General features: G+C 38.1%; 1 long non-coding RNA gene across 1 annotated transcript; it reads right to left on the bottom strand.

Annotated features, from left to right (window-relative positions):
* Positions 1-991: 991 nt before the first annotated feature.
* LOC118501493 lies at positions 992-10,336 on the bottom strand. The gene is made up of 3 exons (XR_004904117.1): positions 10,326-10,336; positions 7,814-7,820; positions 992-1,551 (listed from the first exon to the last, which is right to left on the bottom strand). It is a non-coding gene; the product is annotated as an uncharacterized LOC118501493 (long non-coding RNA).
* Between the last annotated feature and the right edge of the window lie 415 nt (positions 10,337-10,751).

Genomic DNA, 10,751 nt, shown 5'->3' with positions numbered 1-10,751 from the left:
AAAGGCTATGGTATAAAATTGAAGGAGAAATAAGGAGCTTCCCAGACACAAAAAAGCTAACGGAGTTTGTCACTACCAAGCTAGCACTGCAACAAATGGTAAAGAGGAAGAAGTGAAGGAGAAGGAGGAGAAGGAGAAGAAGGAGACAGAGGAGGAAAAGGATGAGGAGGAGGAGAAGGATAAGGAAGAGGAAAAGAAGGAGGAGGAGAAGAAAGAGAAAGAAGAAAGAAAGAAGAAAGAAAGAAAGAAAGAAAGAAAGAAAGAAAGAAAGAAAGAAAGAAAGAAAGAAAGAAGGAAAGGAAGGAAGGAAAAGAAAGAAAGGAGAGAGAGAGAGAGGGAGAGAGGGAGGGAGGAAGGAAGTGAGAGAAAGAAAGAGAGGGAGGGAGGGAGGGAGGAGGGGGAGGGTTGAAGGATGGGGAGAAAAAGAAGAAGAAGTTGATGACGACAGAGAAGACCTATTTGAAGAAATAATTACCAAAAACTTTCTTAACCTGGTTGAAGAAAAAGACACAAAACTCCAGGAAGCATAGAAAGTCCCAAACAAGATGAATTTAAAGAGGCCCATACCAAGACACATCATAATTAAAATGCCTAAGGTTAAAGAGAAAGAGAGAATCTTAAAAGCAGCAAGAAAAAAGCAGATAATTACCTAAAAGGAAGTTCCCATAAGACTGTCAGCTAATCTCTCAGCAGATACATTTCAGCCCAGAAGGTATTGGCATAAAATATTCAAAGTGATGAAAAGCAAGTACCTACAACCAACAATATTGTACCCAGCAAAGCTATCATTTAAAATTGAAGGAAAAATAAAGAGCTTCCCAGAAAAGAAAAAGCTAAAAAACATTGTTACCACCAAACCAGTATTACAAAAAAAAAAAAATGGCATAGGGCCTGCTTTGAGCAGTAGAAGAAGAAAAAAACGAAAAAAAATGAGCAAAGTTAAAAAAATAAAATAGCAATAAATACATACCTATCAGCAATCACTTTAAATGTAAATGGCTTAATGCTCCAATCAAAAGACATAAGGTAGCTAAATGGATAAGAAAGCAAGACCCATATATATGATGTCTACAAGAAACTCAACTCAGAATGAAATATACACACAGACTAAAATTAAAGAGATGGAAAAAGATATTATTTTATGCAAATAGAAATGAAAAAAAAGCTAGGGTAACAATAATTATATCTGAAAAAACAGACTTTAAAACAAAGGCTATAGTAAGAGACAAAGAAGGACACTACATAATGGTAAAAGGATAAATCTAACAAGAAGATATAGTCCTGGTGAAGTTTTATGCACCCAACATAGACCACTTAAATATGTAAAGTAAATCATTTTGGACATAAACAGAGAGACAGTAATACAGTCATAGTAGGGTATTTTAACAACGCCCCCCCCCCATTGACATCAATGGATAGATCTTCCAGACAGATAATCAACAAGGAACCAGTGGCCTTAACTCCATCTGATATACTACATCAGATGGACTTAATTAATATCTTCAGAGCATTCCACCCCAAAGCAGCAAAATATACATTCTTTTCATTGAACTTTTCACTGATCATTGAATGTTCCAAGTGCACATGGAACATTCTCTAGGCTAGACCACATGTTAGGACATAAAACAAGTGTCACTAAATTTAATAAGACTGAAATCATATCAAGTATTTTCTCTGACCAAAATAGTATGAAACTAGATATCAACCACAGGGGGGAAAAATAAAAAACATACCATCATAAAGGCTAAATAACATGCAACTAAAAAATGAATGGGTTAACAATGAGATCAAGCTGAAAACCAGTAGTTACCTGATAACAAATGAGAATGAGAACACAAGAACCCAAAATCTACGGGACAGTGAAAGCAGTTCTAAGAGGAAACCTCATAGCATGACAAGCCTACTTTGGGAACAAGAAAAAATCAAGTAAGCAATTAAAATTTACACTTAAAGGAACTAAAAAAAACACAAACTGAGTAGAAGGAAGGAAATAATAAAGATCAGAGCAGAAATATACAAAATAGAGTCTAAAAAAATATAAAAGTTCAATGAAACCAAGAGCTCATTCTTTAAAAAGATAAACAAGACAGACAAACCTTTGACCACATGCATAAAGAAAAAGAGAGAGAGAAACCAAATAAATACAATCACAAATGAAAGAGGTGAGATAACAACTGACACCAAAGAAATACAAAGAACTGTAATAAAATATTACAAACAACTATATGCCAATAAATTGAACAATCTGAAAGAAATCAATGAATTCCTAGAAACATACAATTCTTAAAAACTGAATAAGGAAGAGTCAGAGAATCTGAATGAACAGATTGTAACTAGTAAAACTAAAGCAGTAATCAAAAAACTCCCAACAAATTAAAGCGCTGGCCCAAAGAGCATCATAGGTCAATTCTACCAAAAATAAAAAGAACTAACACCTATCCTTCTCAAACTCTTCTAAATAATTCAAGAGGAAGGAAAATTCCCAAGCTCATTTTACCAGGCCAGCATTATGTTAACTCTAAAGCCAGATAAAGACACTACAAAAAAAGAAAGTTATAGGCCAATACCCCTGATGAATATAGATGATAAAATCCTCATAAAAATATTAACAAACCAGATCCAGCAATACATTAAAAAAGAATATACACCATGATCAAGTGGAATTAGTTCCAGGAATGCAAGGTCAGTACAACATCCACAAATGTGATATACAACATTAACAAAATGAAGAATAAAAACCACATGATCATATCAATAGATGCAGAAAAAGCATTTGATAAAATCCAGCATCCATTATGATTAAAACTCAGCAAAATGGGAATAAAGGGAACATACCTAAACATAATAAAGGCCATATATGACAAACCCACAGCCAGCATCATACTCAATGGACAAAAACTAAAAGCATTTTCCTTAAGATAAGGAACAAGACAGGGATGTCTGCTTTCACCACTCTTATTCAATATAGTACTGGAAGTCCTAGCCACAACTATCAGACAAGATGATATAAAAGGCATCCAAACTGGAAAAGAGAGTAAAAATGTCATTATTCATGGATGACATGATATTGTACATACAAAACCCTGAAGACTCCACCAATAAGCTACTAGAGCTAATAAATGAATTCAGCAAAGAAACAGGATACAAAATCAATATTCAAGAAACAGTGGCATTTCTATATACCAGCAATGAACAGTCAGAAAGAGAAACAAAGAAAATAATCCCATTTACTATTGGGATTATTAGCAAAAAATAAGGTACCTAGGAATAAATTTAACCAAGGAGGTAAAAGACCTGTACCTGGAAAATTATAGGATTGAAGAAAGAAGCTGAGAAAGATACAAGTAAGTGAGAGCATATACTGTGTTCAGAGATTGGAAAACTTAACATCATTAAAATGTCCATACTACCCAAAGCAATCTATAGATTCACCACAATTCCTATTAAAATACCAATGGCATATCTCACAGATCTACAACAATATTCCAAAAATTTATATGTAATCAGAAAAAGACCTCGAATAGCCTCAGCTATCTTGAGAAAGAACAAAGTTGGAGGGATCACAATACCTGATAGTAAACTACATTACAAGGCCATTGTAATCAAAACATACTGGTCTTGTTATAGGAACAGGCAAATAGATCAGAGAGCCCAGACATCAATCCATGCCTATATGGTTAATTAATACTTGACAAAGGAGGTAACAGCATACAATGGAGTAAAGACCACCTTTTCAATAAATGATGTTGGGAAAATTGGACAGGTACATGCAAAAAATGAAACTAGACCACCAACTGCACCATACAGAAAAATAAATTCAAAATGAATAAAAGACTTAAATGTAAGTCATGAAACCATAAAAAATCCTAGAAAAAAACATAGACAGTAAAATCTCAGACATCTTCTGTAGCAATATTTTTGCCAGTATGTCTCCTAGGGTAAGGGAAATAAAGGGAAAAAATAATCAAATGGGACTACATCAAATTTAAAAGCTTCTGCACAGAAAAAGAAACCATCAACAAAATGAAAAGGGAACCTACTGTATTGGAGAACATATTTGTCAGTGATACATCTGATAAGGAGTTAATTTCCAAATGCTATAATGAACTTATACAACTCACCCTGACTGGTATGGCTCATTAGGCTGGGTGTAATCCCTCATGCTAAAAGGTCACTGGTTCCATTCCCACTCAGGGAATATGCCTGGGTTGTGGGCCAGGTCCTAGGCTGGGGTGTGCAAGAGGCAACTGATGAATGTTTCTCTCACACATTGATGTTTCACTACCTCTTTTTCTCCCTCCATTCCCATCTCTTTAAAAAGAAAGAAAGAAAGAACTTACACAACTCAACACTAGGAAGATTGACAATCCATTTAAAGATTGGCAAAGGACCTGAATTTACATTTCTCCAAAGAGGACATACAGATGGCCAATGGACATATGAAAAAAATGCTCAACATCACTAATAATCAGAGAGATGAAAATTAAAACCACAATGAGATATCACCTTACACCTGCCAGAATGGCTACCATCAATAAATCAACAAACAAGTACTGATGAGGATGTGGAAAAAAGGGAACCCTCATGCATTATTGGTGGGAATGCAAACTGGTAACAACCACTATGGAGAACAGTATAGAGCTGCCTTTAAAACTTAAAAATGGAAATGCCTTTTGACCCAGCAATTCCACACCTGGGAATATATCCTAAGAATCTCAAAACACCAATTTGAAAGAATATATGCACCCCTATGTTCATAGCAGCATTCTTTACAATAGCCAAGATCTAGAAACAGCCCAAGTAGATGGGCCCATTGTAGATGAGTGGACAAAAAAGATGTGATATGTTCACACAATGGAATACAATGCAGCTGTAGGATGGAAGTAAATCCTACATTTTGTGATAGCATGGATGGACCTGGAGATTATTATGCTAATGAAATAAGCCAGCCAAAGAAAGACAAATACCATATGACTTCATTCATGTGTGGAATCTAATGAACAAAATAAACTGATGAACAAAACAGAAACAGAGGCATGGACACATGGAACAGACTGACAGCTGTCAGAGAAAAGGGGACAATCTAGATGAAAGAAGGTGAAGGGATTAGCTAAAGAACATATGTGCATAACTTATGGACACAGACAACAGTATGGTGATGGCCTGAGGGAAGGAGGAATGGGGCTGGATAGAAGCAGGGAGGGGCAGAGAGGAAATAGGGACATCTGTAATAGTGTCAACCATAAACATAATGAAAAAACTGAGGGGAGATTTCATCCCAAAAGAGCCACAAGAACTGGTTAGTATGTATCAGCAGGTGCCAAAGGAGTACCCTTAAGATTGGATTTTGATGGTGCTTGATCAAGAAAGCTCCAACCACCCTGCCCAGGTGACTCAGTTGTTGGAGCATTGTCCTGTGTATTAAAAAGGCAGCAAGTTCAGTCCCCAGGCTGGGCACATGAAGGAGGTAACCAATAGATGTTTCTCACATCGATATTCCTCTCACTCTCTTTCTTTCCGTCCCTCCCTCCCTCCCTTCCCCTCTAAAATCAATAAACATATTCTCAGGTGAGAATTTTTTTTAAAAGTTAAAACATAAGACTGAATATGCAAGAATTTATTGACTTAAGGACACATTCTCAGGCTATGAAATTTAATGCATAGTCAAGGACCTCAGGGGAATAGATGCTTACTGTACTAAGAAAACTCACCAAAAGTAGGGAGGCCCTTTGTAGGAGACCGTCCTGCATGGTACGGGCCCAGCTCCCACTCGGAGATGCACAGGACCCACGCCCATGGATAAGTTCTTCTGTGGGAAATCAGGCCTGCAATGTGCCTAGGCCACTTTGAGTCTTGCTCTTGCTAAAAAACTCCCTCACCCTGAATTGAGGACATTTACTGCAAAGTAACTTCCTAAAATCCATGCTAAACCTTCCAAGGATGAGTGTAACCGGTTCAACCACTTTTGCCTTTTCATTTGTAAATATCCCTCTTCTGTGATGTGATTAGCGACTACTACGATGGCTCCTTTGTTTTCTGTAAAAGGAAATCACCTAAAGTGAACCTATTCATAGTAAATGAGGACCATCATGTAATATGCAGAGAATAGAAATAAAGGACTGACATGGCGAGGGCCATGGCTTTTGCTCCTTTTGAGAGAAATGCCATACCGTCCCTCTTCCTCCACCGGACTTGAACTCCCGAGTCCATGTGAATGTCTCATTTCATCCATAATGATGCAGACACTGCAGGCCAATGTCTGCATCAGCCCTTAGAAGCTTAGAGAGTTCAAAAGCCCATAATGACTGAGCAGAATAGAAATATCTGAGATTTTTGGAAGATAATAAAGTAAAACATATAAAGTAACAGGGAGATGGGCATGCTGGAAACATTTTGTTATGTAAGACCCACAAAAAGATTACATTTCATGAAAAAGCCTAAAGGACACAATACTCACCAAGGCATTAGGAATGTGCCAATGACAGGGGCACCAACCTTACTAATAAGTTCAGTGGTGGCTCTCTGCTCATTAACACCTGTGGGAATGATGGAGCTTTAAAGTAAGGGAAATCATATACAAGCACATAACCACTAGAAACCAGGAGGCTACAATTACCCTAACAAGAGGATAAGAGGGTCAGCCAAAACCCATTACTCAGAGGGAGTTGGAAAGATGGTTAATAGAACATGGCCTTGACAAAGATTGCTACATCTGAATGGATTTGTACAATAGAATTGTAGATAATAAAGAAAGAGTACAGAAACAAAATAGGGTTGCATAAGAGTCTTACACTGGTTGGAAAACAGACACATCCTTTCAAGAGGTGAGAGAAGGCAGGTGTCCCTGAAGTGGCCAGCAGACAGGAAAGTAAGCAGTGGCCTACAGCCCAGTTGAGGGCAGTGAAGAGGAACATGAGACATAGCTTCCAGGTGGGCAGCTCCTTAGTAAGTGAAAATTAGGAAATGGAAATCTAGAGGATAAAATAAAGAGAGGTAATACTGATGGGCGGAGCAAGAATATTTTTTTTCTGCATGGCCTTCAGGGGTGGGAGCAGTAAGAAGAGTGGGGTCAAATAAGAAAGCCTAGTCCTTGTAAATGAATGCCTTTCTTGTGTCAGTACCTAATTATTATGCATCTCTGAAACTGGAAACTGGACATCTTAGTGTAGGATGTAAAAATATAAAATAGTAGTCAAGCAACCAAATACTAGTCTTAATAATATTGTAGAATCAAAGACTCTCTCAAGCACAAATTTCCCTTACTCTTCCCCTGCCTCCCATTTAAACTGTAGCTATCCATCTTATGACCTCCCATCTTATTTCTCATTTGAATTACCTCTGAAGCTACAAGGAAGTTGCAGGCCCTTTTCTTGCCACCAGATGGTGGTAAAGAACCTTCTCAGGTTAAGTCTGATAAATTTTTCACCTCCACTGCTGACACCTGAGGCCAGATTATTCTATTTTGTGGGAGACTGTCCTGTGCATAATGTGAAAAGACTGTTTGATTTTGAGGGAATTTTTTAATTTTTCTGTTTTTTCATAATATTTATTCATTGAAAAAAATTTAATGTAATAAAACATTCAAAAGGAAAATAAAAACACACAAAACCCCACTCATCAGATAAACTTCTGTGAAGTTTAGTGACCATACTTCCAGGATTATGGATACATAGTTAAATATGTATAATTCTGTAGATATGTCAATGTTTAGTATACATACTATTCTATAATCTCCTTTTCCACTCAAAATTTCGTATGGACATATTTTGAGATCAAAAAAATTGGTCTACTTTAATAATTTTAATGCCTACACAATATCCCTTTGTTTGACTTCTGGCCAAGATGGAGGCATAGATAGACACACTGTGCCTCCTCACACAAACAAAATAAGGACAACAACAATTTAGAAACAAAATAACAACCAGAACTGACAGAAAATTGAACTGTATGGAAGTCCAACAACCAAGGAGCTAAAATACACACATTCATTCAGACCGGTAGGTGGGGCGGAGTCAGGCAGAGTCAGGTGGCCAGGCAGAGAGGGGTCAAGGCACAAAAAGTGGTGGCACCGGGCTCGCAAGACAGAAGCTGGTGCACCCTGGGCGCGCAGGCAGTGACTAGAAGATCCCAGGCTCGGGGTAGCAACCGTCAGACCCAGCAAGGTGGAAATTGTAAAGCGGGGCACAGTGTGCAAAGTGGCTGGATGACTGGGCAGTCCCACATTCATGCACAGATAAACCAGGTGAAACTGGGGAGTGAGACAGACCACACAACCCAGGGTCCCAGTGCCAGGAAATAAAGCCTCAAGGCACTGACTGGGGACACCTTTGGGGGTTGAGGCACAGGGAGACTCCCAGCCTCACAGGAGAGTTTGTTGGAGAGACCCATAGGGTCCTAGAATGTACACAAGCCCACCCACACAGGAATCAGTACCAGAAAGGCCCAGTTTGCTTGGGGGAATCAGTGGAAGGGATTGAAATCTGACAGAAAGCAGAGGAAACTCCATTGTTCCCTCTCAGACCCTGCCCCCACATACAGTGTCACAACCCAGTGACTGGGTTGCCCCGCCCTGGTGAACACCTAAGGCTCTGCCCCTCATATGTAACAGGTGCAACCAGACCAAAAAAAAAGAAAAAAAGAAAAAAAGAAATGGCCCAGACAGAAGAACAGATCAAAGCTCCACAGCAAATACAACTAAGTGACTAAGAGATAGCCAACCTATCAGATACACAGCTCAAAGCATTGGTGATCAGGATGCTCACAGAATTGGTTGAATTTGGTCACAAATTATATGAAAAAATGAAGGCTATGCTAAGTGAAATGAAGGAAAATGCACAGGGTACCAATAGTGATGGGAAAAAAAACTGAAACTCGAATCAATGGCGTAAATCAAAAGGAAGAAAGAAACAACCAAACAAAAAAAAAAAAAAAAAAAAAAAAAAAAAAAAAAAAAACAAGGAAGAAATAAGAATTCACAAAAATGAGGAAAGGCTTAGGAAACTCCAAGACATCTTTAAATGATCCAACATCCGAATTATAGGGGTACCAGAAGGGGAAGAGGAAGAGCAACAAGTGGAAAAGTTATTTGAACAAATAATAAAGGAGAACTTCCCTAATCTGGCAAAGGAAATAGACTTCCAGGAAGTCCAGGAAGCTCAGAGAGTCTCAAAGAAGTTGGACCCAAAAAGGAACACATCAAGACACATCATAATTACATTAGCCAAGGTAAAAATGAAGGAGAGAATCCTAGAAGCAGCAAGAGATAAGGGGACAATCACCTACAAAGGAGTTCCCATCAGCTGATTTCTCAAAAGAGACCTTGCAGGCAAGAAGGGGCGGGAAAGAAGTATTCCAAGTCATGAAAGGCAAGGACCTACATCCAAGTTTGCTCTATCCAGCAAAGCTTTCATTTAGAATGGAAGGGCAGATCAAATGCTTCTCAGACAAGGACAAGTTAAAGGAGTTCATCATCACCAAACCCTTATTTTATGAAACGTTAAAGGGACTTATCTAAGAAAAAGATAAAAAACATGTATAGTAAAATGACAGCAAACTCACAATTATTAACAACCACACCTAAAACAAAAACAAACTAAGCAAACAACTAGAATAGGAACAGAACCACAGAAATGGAGATCACATGGAGGGGTAGCAACAGGGGAGTGGGAGGAGGAGAGAGGGGGAAAAGGTATGGAGAATAAGTAGCATAGATGGTAGGTAGAAAATAGACAAGGGGAAGGCAAGAATAGTATGGGATATGTAGAAGCTAAAGAACTTATGACACATGGACATGAACTAAAGAGGGGGAATATGGGTGGGAGAGGGTGTGCAGGGTGGAGGGGAATGAAGAGGGAAAACGGGAAAACCATAATACCATAATCAATAAAATATATTTTTTAAAAAATATCCCTTTGTTTATACTTAAACAAATCTCTACTGGTTGGTATCCAGGTTCCTAAATGTTCACTATTATTGCATAAATAGCACTGCAGTTGGTATCTTTGAACAAACATCTTTGCATAGGCTGAGAGTGACAAAGTTTCACACTCCACAGTTCTGTGTATCTAGAATTCTTCCAGGACCCATAGCTTTACAAAGTAAATTAGACATGGATCTTGTTCCAAAGTTGTACATAGACTGGTATGGATAAATGAACAGAGGATAAAACAAAATATGATAAGTGGCATGGAAATTCAAGGAAGAACTATCAGCAAAAGAGAATATAACTGATTGGGGGTCACAGATGGTTTTACATACATGGTCCAACAAAGAGTCATTATACAAGTTGTTCTGTGCTCCTTTTTCTTCAAATGGTTATTTATAACATCCATGTATTTAAATGCCTATTTCCCCTGCTCTCTGTACGCAGGTAAAGGCCAGCTTTTTCTTCTTTATATACACTGTATTTGTCACAGGGCCTGATATGCACTGAATTTTCAGTAAAGTTTTGCTAAATGAGGGTATTTATTAGAAACCTTCCTGTCTGGAGAGCATTGGAGAGAAGGGAAAATGGCACAAGAGCAAATAGGCTATAGATACTAGTTCAAACTCCCTAACAACTTTCCAAACTCAAAGACAGACAAGAAAACAGGGATGGGGGAAAGAGAGAGGAAGAGAGAAAGGTAAATACCTCTCTGATGCTTTTTTCTTCTTCAGAAAAGTTCAACCAAGAAGAAATCTGACTCTGCAGAAGAGCACATTACAATTCAGATGATGTATTTTGGTGTAGAATCTAATATCCCTCCCAAATC

This window comes from Phyllostomus discolor, chromosome 6, assembly GCF_004126475.2.
Source record: "Phyllostomus discolor isolate MPI-MPIP mPhyDis1 chromosome 6, mPhyDis1.pri.v3, whole genome shotgun sequence".
Lineage (NCBI taxonomy): Eukaryota > Metazoa > Chordata > Mammalia > Chiroptera > Phyllostomidae > Phyllostomus > Phyllostomus discolor.
This window is presented reverse-complemented; position numbering and strand designations above follow the sequence as displayed.